Source organism: Eptatretus burgeri, chromosome 12 (assembly GCF_056783735.1).
Source record: "Eptatretus burgeri isolate ZD-2024b chromosome 12, Ebu_testis_v1, whole genome shotgun sequence".
NCBI classification, from domain to species: Eukaryota; Metazoa; Chordata; class Myxini; order Myxiniformes; family Myxinidae; genus Eptatretus; species Eptatretus burgeri.
Window position 1 is genome coordinate 1,687,100 of NC_140972.1, and position 24,858 is coordinate 1,711,957.

Here is a 24,858-nt window from a genome sequence, read left to right on the forward strand (position 1 = left end):
AGGATTATTTCAACAACTGGAAGAGATTAATAAACCCCCTGATTATATTGTGAATGCTCTCCAAAACAATGAATATTCAGTGGTTTCAAAAACCAAAGCAGGACTCATTCCAACAGAACAACCAGCAATATTTCATCTTGTTCAAGAAAAGGTATTGATATTTAATGATGAATTCAGGTTCTTGAGTTCTGCTCAACCTCCTGTTAAATTAACCCCCAGATTGTTTCTTCTCACAAAAGATGGAAGACAAGGTTCAACTGTGAGGGATGAATCGAAGTATTTTGATCAACCATTGGACATGGAAAATAATAATGATGGAGTACATATTGATCTGCTGGACCCTTTTAATTATAGGGTTAGTCTATCTGGTAAAAGTAGGAAGAATGAGGAGAAACACATTATTCAGGCTTTAAGTATCCTTGGTTCAGGTGCTAGTTTTCTTCCAATTGACCCATCACAATTAGTTAATCGACTGTTATTGTTGTTCGGTAGTAAGAAGGCTGGAAATAACAATTGTTTTAATGAAACATCAGCCATTTTAGAGATGAACATAAAAATAATTAATAAATGTCAATACAAAGACATTTTATCTCATATTAAATAAGATGAGAAGCACAATCCTTAGTTTTAATTTCACAAAAAGTGACCACACATCTTCATTCCCATACCCACTACAACTTGACGCAACAAAATAATATGAGGCGTCTTTATTGTCCATGGAACCTTATAATACATTATTTAATATAACCGAGAAAAAATGACAAGTCTAGTTATAATCCGGGAAGTGGATACAAAACTATAACAGTCTAACCCGGAGCATATGAGATTTCTCAAATATTTTCCGAAATTGCTTGTCTTATGAAAGAACGGGGTGATGAACCAAAAAATATTGTTATAGACATTCAAATACATACTTCAAAATCAACGATTAAACTTAAAAATAACTCCAAGGTTGATTTCACAATTGATAATTTATTTAGAGAATTATTGGGTTTCTCCTCAAAAAAGATTGAAACTAATGGGACATTTTACATTGATAATGTCATTCAAATATCCTCAGGCATAAATTCGGTATTAATTCACTGTGATTTGATTGATGGTGCTTATAATGATGGAATAAGAACAAATAGAATATTTTAATTCAGTGCATACTCAACCCCAATTGGTTATAAATTCAATATGGAACCCAAAAATCTGGTTTATCTACCTGTGTCAGGAAAAACCATATTCAGAGTAAATTTTAGGATAACCGACCAAGATAATCACATGATTTCTTTTAATGGGGAAGTTATATCCATCAGAATTCACCTACGTGAAGTTTTCCAATAAATAAATACGATGGTTATTGTGAGGAAACACGAGTTGGAAAATATAAAATAATTACAGGGGATGGGATGTTCCTTTCCCCATACTACAAGGGCGAAGGTATGTATCTTGGTAGAGGATACTATAAACCTAAGAGACAAAGGGGTGTCAGACATCAATTTAGAGGAGATGGGATAATTGATACTCTAATCTAATTAGTGTGTACACAAGGTGTATAGTATACAGAGTTTTTGGATGTTGGTGTGGTCCTATTTTGCAGACTATATGCCTTAACGCAGATGCCTGTGCTCAATTTGTTGGTCATTTCGGTCCAACCTGGCAGGTGCCACTCAAAGAGCAGCAGGACCAGCTGTGGTTGGAACAGCTGTTGGAAGGGCTGTCGAAATGACTGTCAGAACAACTATATGCCAAACATAATTATCGGTACCAATTCCGCAATTCCGCAATGTCCAATTCCGCAATTCCGCAAAGCAAGCTTTCAGTGCTGTACTCAAGCCCTAGGGCTACTGGAAAGGCATTGCAGCTATCAGAAAGCTTGCTGCAGCTGCAAAAGTCTCTAAAGATGTTGCTCGGGCTTGACTCAAAAATCACTCCATCTGGCAGATATATCTTCCAGCTCCTTGCTCTGTGCCCTGGCCAAGGTTTGATGTGTCTATCCCCAATGTCGTTCAACAGGCCGACCGACTGTTTCTACCACATGACCGGCTGCCTCGGGACTGTAATGTCTTCAAATACACCTGAACTGTGGCTGATGTGGCCAGCCACTATAAAAAAGCTGAGCCACTGACCTCAAAAGGAGTCCACTGAGGTGGCTGGTGCCCTATTTCACATCTTCAACCGTGGGCCACTCCAATGGCCAAAGTTATTGCAGGTTGTCCCTAGGCATGAGTTAATGGGTTCTGTGTCCGAAGCCCTAGCAAAGGATAGTGTTAGTCAGGAGAGGTGAGAAATAATTGCATCGTGGTCAGGCTCTGGCAGAAAGGTTCAACCACATGCTGGCAGAGTGGCTGTTGGGGCACCAATATGCGGTTGAAATGAAGCTCCCAGAGGGACAACAATCAAGGGAGAGGTCGCATGACTTCCAGCTGCTCTCTTGGCTTTGAACAATCAGGTTACATGACTGACGATTAGGACTCCAGTGAATGTCATCAAGGCAAAATGGTGGCACAAAAGCCTTCTACATCTGCAATGCATTTGAATCAACCCATTGAGCTCCGAGAGCAAAAGCTCCCATCTTCCAAGCGCTTCCAGTATCTGTACCAACTAGGTGAGCTGGAAGGGGGTTGGCATCATGCAACTGACCCCATGTTGTCTCTCCAGGTGTATCGGCTTAAATACTCAGCACAAGTTCCTGAGCGCCTCTTCTGTATGACTTGTTTGCACCAGTGGTTCACGCTGATGCTACAGCTGCTGATGCCAGGGAATGGCTGTGGGGACCACTCAAGCTTCTGACCCATGGGTTTGTCCATAAGGAGCTGATTATTGTCCCTCATGACAGAGTGTTGCCTCAGACTGCTGAAACAGCTCAGTTTAGGATTAGGGAAACAGCAAAGGGAGCTCTTCAATGAAGCCGTCAAGCTCCCCAGGTGTTGGGACCACTGGAAGAGCTGGCACGGTATCCATGTGGTTGGAGGAAAATGTTGTTATGCCATTGCCTGATATCCATCTTTTTGTGTCAAGTGGTGAGAGCGAGACCATATATATATATATATATATATATATATATATATATATATATATATATATATATATATATATATATATATATATATATATATATATATATGCCATAGATTTGATGGTCTTCACCTCATAGCATATCCATTTTATGCTGGAAGGTCTTGCCCTGAAGAGAGCCTCTTTTTACTGTACATGCCAGAGATGCTTCTTCACAACAGTCTTCTTCACCCCCTTGGCCTTGCGTATCTCTTTCTCATCAGCCTTGAGGATGGAACACATCTTTAGGTGCAGGCCAACATACTCGGAGATGGGCATTCCAGCACACTCGTCTTTCATAGTACCCAACACCTTGTTGTTTATGGTGCTGTGTAGTGGGTGGTCTTCCGGGTAGTTACTTGTATCATATAGATTTTAGCGGGCTGCCATATCTGCATAGATGTCTTCGCTTTGAATCTCAAGTAACAAACTGTCCGTATCTGTGTAGAGCAGCTCACAGCAGGGCCCATACTCCTGCTTCAGCTCATTGATGTAGAAGTCATACATCAGCATCTTGCTCAGGTCTAGAATCGACATCCCCACATAGACAGGACGGTTTATCGTTAAGCGGTTTTTGTACATGTGAAGGGTGGCATGGATATTGTCAAACATCTTTTGACTTGCAAAGGATGGGCTGGAAAATAGGTGCCACAGCTTGACTTCCTCATTGGCATGCAAAAGTTTGACATGAATGCATTTATGAAGATTTTCCATCATCTTCCCGAACATGTTGTTTTTCATCCATTGGTACAGGTCTTTCTCAAAGTAACTGGTAGCTTGTTTGTGGAGCTCTGTGTTCATGCTTATGTAGGGCTCCATCCAAGGACTCTGATCGAACTGCAAGGCCTAGTGGGTGTACTTTTGTCAGCCGCATCACAAGTTGTACATAAAGCTGTAGGTTCCTATATTGCACCACATGCAGTACAATCTGGATAATAAGCATATGCGTCGATTTTTAGATTTACTGGAGCACATATGCACTTATTTTCCATATACGCTTATATTCAAAAACCCACGGCATATGCGTACAATGCTAAATGCTCCTCAGATTGGCTGCATAGATGTCAGTTTTTACATTCATGCAATTATAATTATCTGTATCTCAGAAACAAATTCTAAATCCACTTTCTTTCGGTCCTCGAGCACATATCCATTTAAACTCTGGAACAAGTTCGTTTTCCATGTCGGGGTAAAAGGCCTCTCTTCCGCTCCCTATCTTCTTTGAACCTTTCACACTGAACAATTATTTCCTCATTCCTCACCATTTCATGAAAGTCCTCGTGTGAAGTCCAAATTTCTTACACGTCTGTTACTGGTTATTTCAAGAGTTGTAAAATGCAAGAATCTTGATCTTCTTTTCATAGGTGTATGATAGATGCTTCACGGCTGTGTCCATTTTGATTGCGATGAAAAACGTTGTTTTACTACTGTCGTAAAGGGTCGTAAGACACCCCTTTACTACCGTTGTTGTAAAACACCCTTTTACCACCCTTGATGAACAACGTTGTTTTTAATATACAACTCTTGCAAGTACCAGTCCCAGATGTATAAGAAATTCTGACTTAAAGCATATGTACCAATAAAACACGAAATACTGTCATGTTTGAGTTGATAATATTTTTGATTTTCAAAGCCTTGCGATGACGTTTTATATAGGTATGCGCTTATTTTCAATGGAGAAATCAAATAGGGAGGCCCGTGCATGTTTATTTTTCACATGCACTTATATTCAAGCATGCGCTTATTATCCCGATTCTACTGTATTGCTCCTTGTGGAGGTTGGGGAGCAGCTTTTCAACTGCAGTGAAGCTGCATGGCACCACCCCTGTATCTTGCTCTTTCAGCAGCCTGTGCAATCCCGACATCCATTTCCTTGGAATTTTCATACACTCTGTTGCTAAAGGCCCGGTCACACCTTAACGTTTTAGCCAACGTATGCCGATTTTTGAATTTTTTTTCTAAAACGCTGGCACACGTTGAATACGTTATGGGTAAGTTTTGATAACATTGAGAACACGCTGAAAAACACTGCCATACGTCGTTGTACGTTGGCTTTAAACGTTGTACTTTTTGGTTGTCCTCAAATTTTTTTATGCTTGAAATTTCACGACGTCTGCCGGCGTATGACTCACACGTTCCGCTACGCTGGCCACAAGTTGTATGCACGGTCTGCGATCGTTGACAGACGTCAACACATGCTACTTGTAAGTTTATCATAAGTTGATACACGCCGAGGTAATGTTTAGCGCACCCGAAACTTATTTCTAACCTATGATTAACGTGTTGTTGGCACATTACGCGATCGTTGCCACACATCGACAGACGTTACTTTTAAGTTAATCATAGGCTGAAAGACGTCGGTATAATGGATCGTCCTTGCATCAGCGTCCACGGCCACAGCCAGGACACTTATTTGCAGCATTCTTCAAACTTTTCTTCGGCATGACAAGGATGTTCACACTTCGATGTCTAGCTTGGCTATGATTCCAATTGTCCATCGGCAGCGTCTTTTTAAAATAGTCGAGTTTGAGCGTTTTAACACGTTCAGAAGAAACGCTTCAAATTTCCAAACCCCAGCGTCAAAAAACAAAGGCGAGTGACAGCAATTTAAATCGTTCATTGTAAACAATGAAAATAGCTGAGTGGTACCGTTTAAAAGTCGTTGAGTGTAAAAAAAATCCAATTGTTGAGCGCAAACGTCTACTTTCAATAGTGGGGTTTGAGCGATTTAGCACGTTCAATAGAAACGATTAAAATTTCCGAGCGCCAGCGTCAAAAAGCAAAGGCGAGTGAGAGCAATTTAAATCGTTCATTGTAAACAATGAAAATAGTTGAGTGGTACCGTTTAAAAGTCGTTGAGTGTAAAAAAAATCCAATTGTTGAGCGCAAGCGTCTACTTTCAATAGTGGAGATGCAGCCATTTAAATCGTTGAGTTTATCATTTAAATCGTTAAACGCAAGGACGATCCATCATAACCCACACCCTCCCCCTCACACTCACCTACTACTGCCAACATGAACAAACTACTACTAATACTAATACTAATACTGACACTGATACTGATACTGTTTCTGCTGACATGGACATCGACTCAAAAAGGACTCGAAAATACTGTTGGGTTCCCCTTTTATGAGCAGCATTTTTATATACCAATTCCCAAAACCGCTGGGAACACGTCTTTATATGGCAGTTGTAAGCAAGAAACACGTTAATTTTTTTTTTTTGTCGACCGGAAGACGTCATTGGAATACGTCTACATACGTCGATGTGTGTTGGGACTACGTAAAGAATTGGTTCAAAGCACGTCAAACATAAGTTAGAAATAAGTTTCTTGTAAAAAAGACATTACCGCGACGTGTTTCGACTTATGAGTAGCTTATAAGTAGCCTTTGTGGACGTGTGTAAGCGTCCACATATCGTGTGTAAAACTTATCCCCATCGCATGCGGAACGTGTGTCATACGCCGAGTACGTCGTAAAATTTTGAACATGTTTAAAATTTCTTGACGTACTCTACTTACTACGACGTATGATAGCGTACTTTAGCGTTGTACTTACGTATACCAAACTTACTCATACCGTATTTGACGTGCCCCAACGTTTTAGACACATTTTTATTAGGTCGGCATACGCTGGCAAGATCGCCAAGGTGTGACCACGATGTTGACACTTCCATTTCTATGGCAGTTATGATTCGAATCGTTTTGCGTCAGCCTTTTAATAGGCTACGTCACGACATCGTCGGCGATGCTTGCAACGCGCTATGCCTAAGTTAGACTATCGTTGGGCATCGGTTGTGTAGGCCGACAACAGTTTCAGCATTCGTTGGTATAAGTTATCTATAACACAACGAAACGTTCTGTGTCCGTTACCAATGCGTTATACATAAGACCAAGTCGCTATGAATACGTCCGAATCTTGAAAAAAAAACATCAAAAGTTCAACGTAAGCCAGCGTTTTAGATACATTTTAATACGTTACCATCGCTGGAAAAACGTCAAGGTGTGACCGGGCCTTAAAGGATAGCTATTGTGTGTGAGATGTAGCTCCTGCATATACTCAAGGTCCACCTCAAGGATGTAGCCCTTTTCTGCATCTCTGGGGTAGGTCAGGATCTCTTGCTTCAAGTGGGTGAGCTGTTCTGCAGTCTCAACCCACTCAAAGCTGCCAGTTGGCAGAGGTTGACTAATGGCCTAGCCATACAGATTTTTGGCATCAAGGTAGTGGAAGTGAGTATTGGGTATGGTGGGGTTGCAGCCCACTATGAGTGCATTGTTGGCCCGAGCGTGGTGCTTGGACACCATTAAAATGCCCCCACAGAGACCCTTCTCAATGAAGAGATGCATGTCATAATCAGTCAGCAGCTTGAGTTCCACACCTGTCTTCTTCAGGAACACATCCTATGATAGGCATGGTAATGTGTAGTAGTGCATTGGATCCAGCTTATAATACTGGAGGCACATGGTGCGGAACATCTCAAAGATGTCTGCAAGGAGAAGGGCATCGGTGCGAAGGTATAGCTCGTGACATTCCTCCACATTCTAGCATTGAAAGGAGGTCCAGACCTTTTGAGCATGCATGTACTCCTAATGCCATTATCTGTGAGCTCACTGCAGAGAGTCTCACAGGCTGTCAGCTGCTCCTCAAAGCACTCCCATCCATATACTCATAGTGGTAGAAACCCTTCCAAAGCAGCACATTTGGCTCATATTTTGCCGTTATCTCAAATGCCTCAGGCTTGTTAGCGGCTACACACCTGTCCACTGATAATAGTAGGAACTGGTATGAGTCAATCAACCACAACTGCCCCAGGCTGAAGATGTACTTCTCCATATTGTTGGGTGTGCAGGTGAGGCAGCCCTCAACTTTAGAAATAGCCTGTATGATGAGATGTGAGTCATAACCCCACAGATTGTGAAAGACTCCTGGAATAGTTATTGTTTTTTTTAATCCAGCCACAATTTTAGGTTGCAGGCATTGCAGGCAGCTCTGTGATATTACCCTGTGATGTGGCAGTGGTCGCATGCAGAGTCACCATTCAGGGACTTGTTGGAAACATGGCAAGCCACAGCTGCATTGTGCGCATGCAGATCCTGGGGGCCATCTGCAATGACCATTGTTTTGCACAGACGGTCTGGATCTTGGCTTCCTCCTTTTGTAGAGCCTCAACGAAACGTTCTGCAGTGTTGGGATCCCTGTGGAAAACTGGGGACTCAGACTGGCCATCACATCCAACAACTACTTACATTAAGTTTCTTCATCAACATCAAAACTGAATGATAAAATCTTGACTGCATTTTTTTTTGTATACATTGTTGAGGCTCGTGTAAGAGTTAACACACAGAACATATAACAAAGGGAGCAGGAGACAAGAGGGGTGGGAGAGGGAAGCACAAAACAGTGGGGAACAGAGACATTAGGAGATCTGTGGAAGGGAGAGGGATGGGGCGGGGAACATGGGGTAAACAAGATGGACACTACAGTGACTTTCAGGAAGGAAAACAGGGATTTTGAAAGTTGGGTTTGGGGTGGATTAACGGGGGTAGAAACGAATGACAGAAATGATTACCACGCAGATATTTAATAGGTTCTCATTCCTTCTGGATTAGTTTCTAGAATCCCAAGACCACCAGATTCTCGTTTCTTTAACTCATTCATACAATGTGAATATTTTTAATACCCAAAGGAACCTTCTCAAATATTTGGCCTTCGTTCCTCAATCGCATATGTTCCTCCATTGAAATGTGGTCAGAATATTCACCTTCTACTTCTCCCAATCGCATTGCTCCGGTTGTTGTCAATACAACAAGAATCACAGGGTGTTTAAAAAATATATTAAAATACACCAAAAACTTACCATTTTCACTATTCAAGAACCAAGATTTATGAAAGTTTTTTTTTCTTTCCAGAAGCAGATTAACTCACAAGATTAATAATGACAGCTGTCATTTTGACTATTTATCGATGCAATTGTTTATATAATAAAAATATCCTTTTGTATCTCACCTTGTTTAAGGAAAATAAATGAGTATTTATATTTTCCAGTCTTGTTTCATTTAATCCTTAAATTCCCTTTTACTACATCATGTTGAACACTTGTCTCTCAAAAAATTATTAATATCTATCGAATTTAGCTTGAATACAATAAATGTTCACATTATTCCTTATCAAGTGATGGGGAGGTTGAAAGTATTGTTACGTCTGAGGGGGGGTATGCATTCAAAGGGGAATTAGGATGTTTAATTAGGTATGCCATGCTGTTCGAGTTTACCAGGATCTCGATGTAATAAGTAGCAATTCAGTGGTGATAAGTTGTCTAGTAAATGTCCATTTCTTCAAGGGGGAAATGATAATTGTCACGTAATTAGATAGGGAGACGGGTTAGGGTAAGTGTGTCTGCGTAAACCCTTTTAGTATTCCCTGGAGGCTTGCCGTGACGTCACAGGACAGTGCTGCGGATGGCTCCGCCCCTTGATCACGATTGGAGGAAGGCGACGGCGGAGGGCCAATAAAACAGCTCGAGTAGAAGTGACGAGGACTCGAGTATAAAAAGCTTCTGTTCGGGAAAAGAAGAAGAAGAGGAGTCATAAAAAGAAACCGTCTTGTCGAGGCTGTGGGTCTCGGAGCATGCTCTCTTATTGCGCTGGTTCGTTCCTCGATTCGTCGTGTCTCGTGGCCTTGCTGTGCCTCGTGCCTCACCTCGGTTGGCTCTGGGGTTCTGCTGGCTCGGAGTACGGGGCCAAACGGCGGGCGAACCTGCCTCCCTCTCCTGCTCGCATCTTGTTGCCAGAACTGGCTCCCTGGCGGCTGTGAGCAGACTTGGGCCGACACCAGGAGGTCGACAGCACCACGGTGTCTCCTGCCCCTGACGAGCGCAACGCCAGCTCGTCCGGTGCCAATCCAGGGACTGTTGCGTCTACACCACGGGCCAGCCTGACCACCAGGACCAGCTACGTTGTGTGTGTGTGTGTGTGTGTGTGTGTGTGTGTGTGTGTGTGTGTGTGTGTGTGTGTGTGTGTGTGTGTGTGTGTGTGTGTGTGTGTGTGTGTGTGTGTGTGTGTGTGTGTGTGTGTGTGTGTGTGTGTGTGTGTGTACCTGGCGCCTTAGAGGGTTTGAGATTTGTATATCCATTGGAATTGTTTGTGTTTTCCACACGCCCGAACCCACACCACCATCCCGTCGAATCGCCCCGGATCGCTCCTCTTGCCGAGTCTTATTATTATTTCTGGTTAGAGAAATAAACATTATTAACTCAGTGAAAAGCGACTCGTGCCACCTTCCTCGTCCCGTTTGCTGTGGAGTAAATTAAAACCGCCATCTTTGGGTTATAAAAAATAAACCGCCTCCATCGTTTCGGCTCATTCTACGTTGGCGGGACTGTTCAAGTCCTGTGGACGTCACAGTATGATCGACTCGGATAAATACAATTACAAGAGGAATGTCGCCCTCTGGTGCAGTCACTATCCATAACCATTTGGTTTCTCTCATAAACACAATATGCCTGCGGTTTGCTTAATGGTTGGGGTGGTGGGCTTTGGATCCTATGGGATCACCCTTGGGATCCTTGGATTGTGAGATCAAATCATGCTTGGCTGTTAAATTAATACCAAGTGAGATTGACTCGGCCTGTCATCCTTCTGAGGTCAACAGAGTACCAGCTTGCTGGGATGATTGAGCCCTGTAAATATCCTGTGTTGGAGTAGTGACTTGTTCAGGATTGTGCCCAATAGCCCAGGAGACTGTTTTGGTAGCAGTCTGGTGCCAATGGATGGATGGATTAACACAATCAAAGATAATCAAGTTCTTTTTTGATTTATCCAAATCTTGGGGTGAGTGTATCATATGTTATCATGAAGACTGCAAGATACTGAAGGAGTGTTTTTCCTTTTATATTTCTGTGTGTGACAAAATAGTTGTATTATAACTTCATTGTCATAATCATTTCCAGGTCATTTGTTTTGAAGTTTAAATAAACCGATATCTTCTTTTTGAAGACCAGCATTAAACCCTTGTGAGAGCAGTTGATACTTCAGTTGAAAAGTTGACTTTTTGAGAATTATAAAAAATTTTATTATCTTAAAGGTTGACAATTAGGAGCACCTTAAGAGCAAACAAGTTTTTCCACATCTGCTTTGAACCAACTATTAGACATCTAAGTGAAATTGGCATATTTTTATGGTTATGAAATTTTATCTTACTTTCCCAGACAGGTAAAAGATCATACATTTATATATTTAGAAAATAAATAATCTATTATTTATTTATTTTATATCATGTGTTGATGTCTCCCTTGAAATTAGTCATGCATAACATGTATCATTAATCAGTGAAACATTGTCCTAATTTTATCAGTTTCTTCCATTTTTAGGAAAGGTATATTATCATCCTCATACTATATATATATATATATATATATATTTTTTTTTTTTTTTCATTTTCTCTTATCACAATTCTTGTAAAGTAATCCATTATTTGGTAATCCATTCTTATTTGGTGCGAGTAAGGCGACTTTCTCAAAGATAAGTGAGGAAGCAATCCATTATTTGGTGCAATTTTGAAATAGTTATGTTCCTTTTTTTTAGCTTTAGTTCTGGGGAGCTTATGGGATGGCACGTCGTCCGTCTGTCCACAAATACTTTCAATTGCTTCCGCACATATGATTTACAACATTCATCACTGTGTATGTTGTTTGTACCAAAGTTTGTTCATAGCATTTAAAAATTCAAGTTTGAATGGAGTCTTCGGGGATTGCCCTCCAAAATAGTTATTTGCTTTCTTCTCAGAAACGACACACACAATTCCGATGAAACTTGACTACAACCTTCATCACCCATGATACACCAAAGTTTGGTCATGGCATTAAAAAAAATTGGCGTCTAAAGGGGTCTACAGGGGAGGGTTGCCCACAAAAAGAGGTATTTGCTTTCTTCTCAGAAACTACACACACAATTCTGATGAAACTTCACCACAACCTTCATCACCCTTGATGTACAAAAGTTTGTTCACATCATTAAAAAAAAACTAGAGTTTGTGGGAAATGAAATAAAATTAAAGTTGTGTACTTGGTGGATTTAATAAATTAACCCTGAGAAATGCTTGGGCAAATCGATCTGTTTGCAAGAGTCAAGGACTGGTAAAAACAGCATGTCTTTGATTATCTTATCTACATGAAAAAGAGTTACACTGGCCCACGCATGTCTTGACCAAGAGTTCACTATCCTTCACCCCCACATCCTGCCACAGGGCACACCTGGTCAGATATGGAATTGTTTTTCCTTTCTGTTTTAATGAATTCTTGCTTTACAAAGCTCTTTGTAGTTTGACATTTATTAATTAGTTTTCTTGGAAATTATGCTTATGGTATAGACCTGGGGTAGCCAACAAGGTGCCCGTGGGCACTTGGTCGCTCGCAGGGACCACGTGTGTCGCCCGCAGGGCATGTTCTAAAAATAGCACTAGTCACCATGGAGCTCCATCTAAATTTGTATTTCATTGTGTTGCTGTTCTTTTTGAATCAATAACACTTGCATTATTTTTTATTTTAAAATGACAATATTGAATATAAAATTTTAAAAAACAAAAATGTTTTATGTATATATGAAATCTGACCCAGTCTGGGTTCAGAGTTCATTTTCCCACGCAAGTCAAATCTCCATTTCTCTTTTCGCTAAGACAAGCTCGGGAGCAGCTACTATGGGGCACAAGGTGCGGTTTTTACCCGAAACATGGCAGAAAAGCGAAAGAAAACTTACTATTTTCTTCTTCTTCTTTTTTTACAACAATGAAAGAAAAGTGCGCATGTCTCATTTGTGGGGCTACTGTGGCGACGGCAAAGCGGCACAATGTGGAGAGACACTGCGGTACTTGTCACAAAAGCTACCATACTAACTACCCACCTGGCGGCGCACTACGGGCCAAAAAAGCCTGTGAGTTAAAGGCAACTTTGGGCAAGCAGCAGTCTTTTTTCATGAGGCCAGTGAAAAAGTCACAAAAAACAGAAGCTTCATTTAGAGCTGCAATTTTTTAAATAAAGAACAAGAAAGCCTTTGACGGAGAGGTCTTGAAAGGTGCAATGATCGTTATTGTAAATACTGCATTCAAAGATGAGAAGAATGGTTCCGATGTCATCTCCACTCTCTCCGATGTCCAACTGGGTGCAAGTACGATGGTTAGAAGAGTGTCGGATATGTCCGGGAACTTGACAGAGCAGCTGGACCGGGATCTGGCGAAGTGCCGGTGGTTTAGCATTCAGTGTGACGAGTCCGTGAACAGAAGCAGTACACCGCAGCTGATGTTTATCCGAATGGTGTTTGATGATTTCTCCACAAAAGAAGAACTCCTGACACTACTGTCCCTGAAGACAACAACGAGGGGAGTTGACATTTACATCGCGGTAAAGAGTTTCTTCGTGGAGAAAAAGGTACCATTAGAAAAGCTGGTGTCGGTGACTACAGACGGGGCTCCCGCCATGACGGGCCGACATGCAGGCTTCATTGCGCAATGCAAAGGTGACACAGACTTCCCAAAATTTCTACATTACCACTGCATCATTCACCAGCAGGCATTATGTGCAAAAGTACATAATGATGGTACAAATTTGGTGCAAAAGTACAAAAATTTGATCATGTGATGACCCCTGTCGTGAAGATCATAAATGGCATCCGCTCCAAAGCCAAACAAACACTAGGACATTCAAAGTCAGTCGGGTAAGAATACTGATTCTGGCTCACTTTTCCCTATGTAAATGAATGGGGGATTTTCAGCGATGAATTTTTTCTTTTTTTTCCCTAAAAAATAAATCCCCTTTTTAGCCCAAGGTATATTTATTTGTCTCCCCTTTTAACCTGGGGACACTTTTTTTCAAATAACCCATGCAATAAGATAAAGATTTGTTAAAGGTGATTCTAAAGAAATATCTGAAACGTCTAAGCCTCAGGACACTCTTTATCAAATAACCGATGCATATTGTTTAGCTCACTCATTGAACCTATAAACATTTGTTCATTCTCAAATTCCTTCAATAGTTTAATTTTCTTTGCACAATAATCCCCATCTAAAATATTTAAAAACAAAACATTTGAATCTTTATATTTTTTAAGATACCCCTTTTGTGCCATTAAGAAATGATAAACTTCTCTTAATCATCTCATCTGACCACCTCCTGAGTTGCATATCATTTTGAGATTGTAGTAAATTATTTTTCCATTGTTCAATTGATAACCATCAAATTTTTCAGTCCATTCAAAGATATTTATTATTTTCTTTACATCCTCTAACTTATTGGTTTTTAAATTGATTCGCATATTTGTTTTATTTACCTTTGTTTTAGATATTTTTTCAATAAGACTTATTTGATATTTTTCACATTCATTATGTTTTCCATTTCTATACCAAGACTGAGATTTTCTCCACTCTTTAGTTTGACTAATACTTGGTTCGACCATTTATATATTGTGAAAAACACGGCGGTAGCCCTTAAAAACCCCAACCCATCTTCCCATCGTTAAAACTTGTGTCCATATGGAACACAATCTATTCCATTATCTAAAATAAATCTCTTATCATCAAAGGCTCCTAATGCCTTTTTATTTACTTCTTCACGATATATTTTATGTTTATAACTTCTTATTGTATTCATTTTCCTATATTCTTCTTTCTTATTCATCAAACAATTATAATAATTTCTAAAAGTTATTGATTTCTTAATTACATATTTCTTTATTCCCTTTAACCTTTTATCAATCTGATCACCATACTTATAAGCATATGCCTTTGCTCTCAATCCAATAAACTCACTCATTACTTTTCCACACAACTCATCCTTAAACTTACCAATAACCTTTTCATTCTTTTTTGAAAATAACTCACTCTTCTTACTAAAATTACTTGTATCATATACTCCAATATTTTTCTTCATATCTTTATAAACATCATCAGTTTTTATATCTAGAATAAAACTATCAGTGTCCATATACAACAATGAAACATTTTCACCATACTCTTTCTTTAAATCATTATACAAATAATCATACATCAATATCTTTGATAAATCAAGAACTGCTGTTCCAATATAAATTGGTTTATCCATGACAACACTTTCCTTTTTCATATGAATAGCAGAAAAGTTCTCTGAAAAAACCTCTTCTCTCTCAAAACTTGGTTTATTTATCAATCTGGAAGCTTCTTTCCAAGATGTTGCAAATCTAATGTTTTGCCTGTTTCTAACATTCTCCATTGTCTTTCCAAAGACAGCATTATTCATCAATTTATAGCATTCCCCTTCAAATTTTACTTTTGTATTTGTTCTCATATCTGTATTGAATTTAATATACTTTTTCATCCAAGGACTTTGTTTAAATTTTAAAACTCTGAATTTTAGGTACTCTCAACCCAGCAGATAAATATTGTCTCAAGTTCCTTTGATGCAAAACATATCCCTCTTTATCATAGAATGTTGTTAATAACTTTTCTGTTGACTTACCTTTAATATTAAAACTTTTATGACAATCACTTAACTATTCTTTCTTTGGGGTTTCTTTCTCACATGCAAAAGGAAGATCTTTATGCTTATTATGAAGATCACTCGGGTACCTCAAATCAACTTCAAAATAATAACCTTCTTCTTCCTCATTCAATTCCTCTTGAGAAGAAATAACAATATTCATCAAAGCCTTTTCATAATCCTTTTCTTCCACCCACTCTAATTTACCATAAGGCAGAGATTGAGACATTGTCCATCCATACAAATTATTAGCATCAAAGTACATCAAATAATTACTATCTTTTTCACTCTCATAATTTGGAAGATATTTATTATTTGCTTTAGCATATCTTTTTGAACATACTTGTGATATTCCACCTCTCTTAGACTTCTCAATCATCAAAAGCATATCTACATCACTGACTAAATCTATATCTTGTTTTGTCATTTTCAACATTGCACTCCAAGCTAAACCAGGAGCTGTGAAATAGTGGGCAGGATCTAATCCATAACAATTTTTATTATGACAGAGTGATCTAAAAGCTTCAAACACATCAGCTAACAATAAAACATCAGTTTTTAGATAAAAATCATGATATTCTCCAAGGTTCTTTATCTTTAATATTTTCCAAATTTCTTGTGCGTGTTTATATTCCTTATCACTTATCTCTTCTTCATAAAGGTTATTATAGAAACCTTCTTTTGAAGGAAGTTGTGCTTCTTTAAATCTCATAAATGAATCCATACAACCATAAGGATAAATTCCCTTACTTGAAAGAATTTTCTCTTTACTTTGAATTTCATTCCTTGTTTCAATTTCCTCTCGAGTTAGAATTCCCTCTTTAATCAGAATTTCCTCTTTAGTTAGAATTTCATTCTTTGTTCGAATTTTCTGTATAATTAGAATTTCATCTTCAGTAAGAATTTCTTTATTAATTTCCTCATTAATTAGAATTTCCTCTTTACTTTGAATTCTCTCTTTAATCTGAATTCCCTCTTTAGTTAGAATTTCCTCTTTTGGAAAGAATGAATTAAGATTTGGAAAAGAGCCCGTGGAGCTTAGATTTGATGCGAGGTTGGCTAGTGGTGTTCCCATGAACTTGTAAGAATCAAGAAACCGAATACGAGTTATAGGTTTTGTGAATATCATTTTTGTAAATGAAATATACTTTTGACTTGTGTTTGTTATGGCAGAAATATTCCCTGGTGTTTTTGAAAGTTCATTTCTAAATAGATGTGCATCATAGTTGGTGCTGTTGTGAAGAAAGACTGGAATAAAAGAAGGTAATTTATAATTAAGATTACAACAGGAATGAGTGGGACCTCGATATTTACCAGTAAGATGACAATGATCCCTAACTTTAGACTCCTTAATTTCCCCCTCACAAATATGACAGATATTGTTCTTTCTAAATTCTAATTTTTCTTCTTTGGTTAATTTCATCGGTTAATTTGTTTCTTTCATTAATTTAGTGAGTCTTATACAATCCTTTTCTAATCGTTTTACAAACTCTTGTGAAGCTTTTTTTCCACTATAATGTTCAAGTTTATTATACTTTTCTCCAACAGATGATTTGATATAATAACAGAAACCACAAGGGATATGTTTTTGATATTTATTTGTATACGATTCTTTTGGATTAGGAGAAGCAGTATTTTTCTTTGAAAGGATACACTCAAAATCAGCGTATATCACAAATGGGTGCATGATAGATTTATTATAATCTTCAAAAGAAATCTTTTCACCAGGTTTAGGCATTGTAATTACAGCTGATTAAATGATTACTACAACATTTTGAATGTTGTTCTAATCGTTCTTTTGTATGAAATGAATTAAGACATTCAGGACAATAAGGCTTACAAGGATATATTTTGTTTGCTGTTCTGAATACCTGAGAAGAGATTAATCTTGATAAATTATTGATGTATGTGTAATGTGAATTATTTCCAACACTAAAATATAAAAGATCAATGTGTGTTTCTTCATTTTTATAGTTGTTTGAAATTTTTAATATTTGAACTTTGTTTGTATCCGTTAATCCATATACATTAATAGAAAGATTATTCTTTTTCTCAAATTTAGGAATATCTGTTAGTGGCATTGGGAATTTAAAATCTTTAATGTCCAAGGTATTCTCATATTTCATATATTGTTTTACTCTTTCTGAATTTCATTTTGGTGGATGTAAGTGAGCAAGAACAGACCAGAGAAAACATTTATTATCATTATTCTTAATATTAACAACTGCCTTCTTTCATTTTATTTCTTTTGGTAATTCAATATAAGAAGAAGCTTTAAGAGGGTTTGATTTTAGAATGTGTATATCTAAAAAGATGATTTTTTTTAATATTGAATCCACTTACTACCACTGTATTATCAACATCCTCCTCTTGTCTTGATAGTTCTTCATAAACCCCACTATTCAAAAAATCTTGAAATGATGTTATAAAATGAAGATCTGTTCTCATATAAGGAGTTTGTTCTTCATCTTGTCTTTTCATATTCATTTTCACTCCCATATAAAACTTTAAAGTTTTCATTTCTTTTAATGTCTTTTTGATAAATTTTTCAACATCAGGTTTCACTATTTCAATTGATTCAACTATTGATGATGGACTGGGTTCTCCAAATTGAAAAATCCTTATTTTTATATGCCCTTTAAATGCCCCATCAGTGTTTTCAATATAATAGTCTCCCTTTAAACTCATTTTTCTTGTGTTTTTGTGATTGAAGATGTCTATTATAACTACTCTTCAAAACATCCTTTGAGCAGATATCACAATGTTTTCTTTCCAACTCAAGAGGAGATATTTTATGAAATAGATTAAATGTGTGTTTGTTGGTTCGGAGGTGCTTTCTATAATGTTTATATTCGTGATTACAAACATCACAGTACGTTGTATTGACCATATTTATATAATAAAACTTTGCTTAAACTACAATTTTCTTGATGAAAATTTCGTTTATTTTACAGGTGAATCTGTGCTTAAACTAAAATTTTATTGATGAAAATTTCGTTTATTTTTCAGGTGAATCTGTGCTTAAACTACAATTTTTTCTTTATGAAAATTTCGTTTATTTTACAGGTGAATCTGTGCTTAAACTAAAGTCTTCTTGATGAATTACAGATTAATACAGATAATGGTGTGATTAGTCTCACATAATTTTTTGTTAAATAAATGAATGGCAAAGTACCAACTGGGGTATATGTGAATCAAATCAATCTTCATAAACTATCATCTTGTGTTCAAAATCAAAAGCCTTGTACGATTAACGTTAATACAATTCAGAGAAAAGGAGCAGTAAGAATTGATGTTTTGCTCACAAGAGAACAGGTTAAAATCTTGAATGACACTGGCTCACTTAAAATTAAAATGACAAAACCAATGTTGAAAAAAAATATTCAATAAGAGACGAGTGGAGGATTTCTCCCATTTCTAATTCCTTTATTTGCTGGTTTAAGTGCGGTTGGAGCATTGACGGGTGGTATTTCAACAGCGGTGAAAACTGCCAACGAAAGGAAGGCTCAAGTCCAGCCTCAAAAAGAATTGGAAAGACATAACAAAGAGTTGGATAAACAAATTAGTGGAAGTGGTGTAATTGTAGATTTTGCTGAAAAACTTGAAGGTCTGCCTGATAAAGCGAGATTGTTAGTTGGAGATATGCTTTCTTCTATTGCACAAGCAGGTGTAAAATTAACTAAAAGAGGTTATGCATTATATCTTTCTAATAAATAAATGAGCATTGATGAGTGGTTTAAAGAATTTGGAAAGAATACAACATCAAATTTACAACTTGTCAAATATTGTAAGAAATTAAAAATTCATAATGTGGTTATTTCTATGAGAGATGGATTAACAAATGTGATAAACATACAAAGAATATTATTATGAACTTAGAAGATAATAATGGGAATGGTTCTCATTGGGTTTGTATTTTTAAGTCAAGACAAATATCATTTTGATAGTTTTGGTCTTCCACCACCTGTTGAAGTCATAAAATTCTTACAGAATGGTGTTTATCAAACATTTCAAGTCCAAGAATTAAATTCCAAGTGTTGTGGTCAATTATGTCTGTATGTGTTATTTCAACTCAACACAAATAAAAAATTTTATGATATTATTTTTAATCTAATATAAATGACTTATGTTGGTAAAGATGGTTTGATCTTTGGTGTATCCCAAGAACTGGATATTGATTTATCAAATTATTACACAAAGGCACAGGTTGAACGGCATAAATATAATATAACCAAAAATATTAACATGAAAAATGCTTATAAATTAAAAAATTATCCAAGCCCGACTGACGCGAATGACTTGGTGAGATTAAGCGATTTATCACACTATATATCCTTAAATAAAACGGCCGTGTATTCCAAAGATACAGAAGTGTTGATATTATCTCCAGGTCATACAGAATTCACAGTTCGAATTAAAATAAATTTTTATAAAGAAGGGCGTATCGTTTGTATGAGAATAGAACAATGGGGGTATGATATGAATGATTTAGGGTATAATTGGTCATTTAAAATTAACCTCGAAGACCTGGAACAATTAAATCAGTCTCGTAAGGAAGAATATTATCCACTTGGTATCGAGAATGAGTTTTGTGGGGCCACGTTTAGTAAACAACAAATAAAAGAATTTAATAAGGGTAAATATAATAATGTTTTTGCCCTTGTTTATATCATGAAAACAGAAAAAACAGGATTATATATAATAAGTAAGAAATACAAAATGATTTAACTATGGGAAGATGGGGAGGTGTTTCGTGCCATAATATTATTCTAACATATATTTCTAATACATAAATGACAGCAAGAAGGCTTCAAGAAAATTATAATTTCTGTGTCCAAGCATACCTTCAAGAAAAGGGTATTCGGTATTTTAATAAATATGTTCTACAACATAAGAATGAGGTATTTTCAATAAAAGATTGTCATTATGCTGATGTTGATAAACCGACAACTTTAGATTTAATTAGAATGTTAAATAATGAAAAAATTATAAAGTTAAGAAAAGGTAAGGCTCGTTTAGAAATTCAAAAGAAATTTTATTGGTTTCCTGTTGTAAAAAAAATTATTTTGGATACAGGAATAACAAGAAATCCTGATGAATATATGTATGATATTCTATGGGGTGTAAGCGATTCAAGGATAATAAGGGATGAGGAAGGAGTTGAAGAAGAGGAGGAAAAGGAGAAGAGAGAGAAGGAGGAGAGGGAGAAGAAAGAGGAGGAAAAAGAGGAGAGAAGGAGGAAAAGGAGAAGAGAGAGAAGAGAGAGAGGGAGGAAAGAGAGAAGAGAGAGAGGGAGGAAAGAGAGAAGAGAGAGAGGGAGGAGAGGGAGAAGAGAGAGAAGAGAGAGAAGAGAGAGAGGGAGGAAAGAGAGGGAGGAAAGAGAGAAGAGAGAGAAGAGAGAGAGGAGAGAGAGAGGGAGGAAAGAGGGAAGAGAGAGAGAGGGACGAGAGGGAGTAAAGAGAGAGAATGAATAAATATCAAAATATGGAAGCCAGTGAGATTAAAAAAAGATTAGGGGTATTAAAGAAAATAACTCAACCCACCGAGGAGGAAAACAAAGAATTGACAAGTCGATTTGCAATACTTTCGACAAGACATGGATTTTAATTCAAGTTTTTCATTTTTTTTTTTTCTTAAATAAATGGAGGAGAGAGTGAAGGCATTTCTAAGGATTCTTTATGTTTTAAAAATTAAGATTCAAATGTGCATGTTGGAAACTAAAAATGTTTTTGCACTCTGCAGGAATTTTTCTCATAAATAAATGAGTTATTGTCTCAAATGTAAAAAGAAAACTAATACTAAAAATATTTCATATATTAAAAATAAAAATAACAGGGTTATACAAAAAGGTATATGTTCGGTGTGTGGTTCAAAAAAAAAATCAATTTATCTCCAAACACAAACTTGGAGGAGATATACAAAAGTTATCAGGAAGTAAATTTACAACTACTGGAATACCAGGGGAATTACATCTACCAGGGTATTCTTTCTGTGGTACAGGCACAAACTTGGATAAAAGATTAGATGAGGCAGACAATCCTAAATCCTGGAGTGAGCCAATCAATGGAGTTGATGAAGTTTGCATGAGACACGATATTGATTATGGGAATACCACAACTTTGGAAGAAAAGCATGAAGCCGATAGAGAAATGTTGTATAATTTGTCTCTGATACAAAATCCAACCTTGAGAGAAAAAGTTGATAGGTTCATCGTGAAGAAGATGATCAGTGCTAAATTGAAACTTGGACTTGGAAATTCAAAAAACTTGTAAGCTCTAATGATGTCATTAAGAGTGAAGAGCAATTAGCTGATGAATTACATAAACCAATATTCACAAAGTTTCAGAGAAGGAAAGTTCATTCCAAGGAAGTAGATTATATCTGGTCTGCTGATTTGATTGAACTCAATAATGATAAGGGGTACAAGTATGTTCTAACCGTTATTGATTTGAGGAGTAGATACACATGGGTTGAACCATTAAAAAAACAAAACAGGTAATACTCTTATGTTAGCCTTTCAACAGATATTTAATAAAAGTAAGAGAAAACGTAAAAAAAATTGTGGACTGATGAGGGTAGAGAGTTTTATAACAAGACATTTATGAATTTTCTAAAAAATAACAGTATTACATTATACAGTACCTTTAATGAAGGAAAAGCGGTTGTTATTGAACGCTTCAATCGCACTTTAAAAGAGAGACTATATAAAAAATTCACACAACTCTGTTCACAACAATGGTCATCTTTTATTCAGGATATTGTGGATAAGTACAATGACACGGTTCACACGTCAACAAATATGAAACCATCAGAAACATTTACAAAATTAAAATATGAAAAAGAGATTAATATCAGAAAACCTAAGTTCAAAGTTGGTGATATCGTAAGAATATATAGGTGGAAATCTCATTTTGAAAAGGGTTATACTAAACGATGGATGAACGAACTTTTTAAAATTGTTGATGTAATAGATACGGTTCCTTGGACTTATAAGATATATGATTTGGAAGGGGAAGAGATTTTAGGTTCATTTTATTCACAGGAATTACAAAAGACAAAGATAAATTGAAATTTTTTGACTCCACCCCTTTTTGACTCCGCCCACACAAAACCCACCCACATAAACCCCACCCCACACAAGCTCCACACAAACCCCACCCCACACAAACCCCACACAAGCTCCACACACACAAACCCCACACAAGCTCCACCCATATTCATCATATTCACAAAATAAGTGATTAGTTAATTAGTTCCCCACACACAACATGTTTATTTAATTAAAAAATTATCCACCCATCCACCCATCTCTCCACCCAAACCTCATCCACATAAGCCTCATCCACATTCACCCCTCCCACATAAGCCCCACCGAACCCCCGCCCACATAAACCCTGCCCACATAAACCCCTCCCACACAAGCTCCACCCACATAAACCCTGCCCACACAAACCCCACCGAAGCCCACCCACATAAACCCCACCGAAGCCCCGCCCACACAAGCCCCACCCACATAAACGCCCTCCCACAAGCCCCGCCCACACACGCCCCGCCTACACAAGCCCCCACCCCCTCATCCCCCTGTGCGCCCCACCTTTGACCCACCACCTCCCTCATCCCACCCCCACCCTTCCCCACACACGCATGGGGAGGGGAGGGGTGGGATGAGGGGGTGATGGGTCATTGGGGGAGCGCACCTACCCCCTCCCCCCCCTCCCCCCCCCCCCCCTCCCCTTCATGTCTTGATTCTTTTTTTGAAATTCAAAATCAAGTAATTGTAAACAAAACAAATATAATTAATCAAAATTGAAAATATTAAATATTCATTTGCGAGAATGTATAATCTTTCCCAGCAATCTTCTTCAGATGTCTTGTGATTTCGAAACTCAGACACCATATTCTGTTTTGAAACAAAAAGTGGATAATAATTAGGTTTTATAAAGATAATTACATGGTAATATGAGTAAGCCTGGTGTTGGTTCAAAGTTCAAGCCTCGTTGACCACTGAATTAACACACCAGGAGGCCGACTCAGCCTGTCATCCTTCCAAGGCCAATAAAATGAATTCCAGTGTTCTGGCAAAACCGCGTCCAAACTAATGATGCAACCAACATAAGGCGACATTCCAAAGAGAGAGTGATATTAATAAAAGAATAAATCAACAAATAACTAAATAATAATTCAGAAACATTTACCTCCAGAAAATCATGTGTTGTACCAGATTGCTTCAACATCTGATGTTGTGTGATCGAGCTGAAAAAAAATAAAATAATGAGTCAAGGGTATAGATGGAGACAGACAGAGAGAGGTAGGTAGAAAGACAGACAGAGAGAGATACAAAGAGACAGACAGGGAGAGATAGAGAGAGACAAACAGACAGGGAAAGAGACACACGCACACACGCACGCACGTGTCTCACCATTGGTTTAATTCATTCGAGATCAGAGGCCGTGATAAGACTTCATACCAGTCATTATAAATGTTTTTCAATTCTCTTCTAAAATCATTCACCTCTTCAATAAGAGCATTCATTTGATGCACCTCATCGTGATATGTAAACTCCACTTCTTCCAAGGACCTGCCAGGAAAAAATATATATTTTCGCATTATCACGATTTAATTTATAATCAATTGCTTCATCGTTCAAACAGGAAACCATACACAAACTTACCAACTTTGTAGTGAGCTGTTATCTTCATCGGAAGAGCGCGAGTCCATGTCTCAGTTTTTTTTACCATTGGTACAAGATGGCAAAAAGATCAGAGGCCGTGATAAGACGTCGTGTCAGTCATTAAAAATGTTTTTCAATTCCCTTCTAAGATGATTGACCTCTTCAATAAGAGCATTAATTTCATGCACCTCGTCGTGATATGTAAACTGCTCTTCTTCCAAGGTCAGGTCAGGAATGGGAGCATGTGCCAGAACAGCGCGTCGCTGCGTCCACTTTCCGCCGGAACTCCAGGGGCCTCCGTCTGGCCATCCCCCAGGCAGATGCCAGGCCCATCCCCATCTCCTTGAGATGATGGTCAACCTGCTGCAACCATGAAGCACGTGGTCGGCCCACTGGCCTCCTCCACTCATGAGACTCCCTCGCTGAGAGAATATGGTGAGCAGGATCAGCATCAGGAAAACGAGCCACATGTCCATACAGCCGCAGCTGACGCTCACGGACTATGCAGGTAACAAATCTCATCCGAGTCTCTCTCAGCAACCGCTCGTTGGACACAAAATCCGACCAGCGATAGCCAAGGATTCTCCGAAGAGACCTGGTACCAAAGGAATTAAGTCTCCGTCTCAGATCCTTGGTCAAAGTC

The 24,858-nt window shown here is 37.9% G+C and overlaps 1 long non-coding RNA gene and 1 pseudogene across 1 annotated transcript; both read right to left on the reverse strand.

The window, feature by feature from the left end:
• Nucleotides 1–7,674: 7,674 nt before the first annotated feature.
• LOC147014970 (uncharacterized) lies at nucleotides 7,675–22,011 on the reverse strand (annotated as a pseudogene).
• Nucleotides 22,012–23,280: 1,269 nt separating this feature from the next.
• LOC147014971 (uncharacterized) lies at nucleotides 23,281–24,633 on the reverse strand. The gene is made up of 3 exons (XR_015050090.1): nucleotides 24,056–24,633; nucleotides 23,740–23,797; nucleotides 23,281–23,444 (listed from the first exon to the last, which is right to left on the reverse strand). It is a non-coding gene; the product is annotated as an uncharacterized LOC147014971 (long non-coding RNA).
• Between the last annotated feature and the right edge of the window lie 225 nt (nucleotides 24,634–24,858).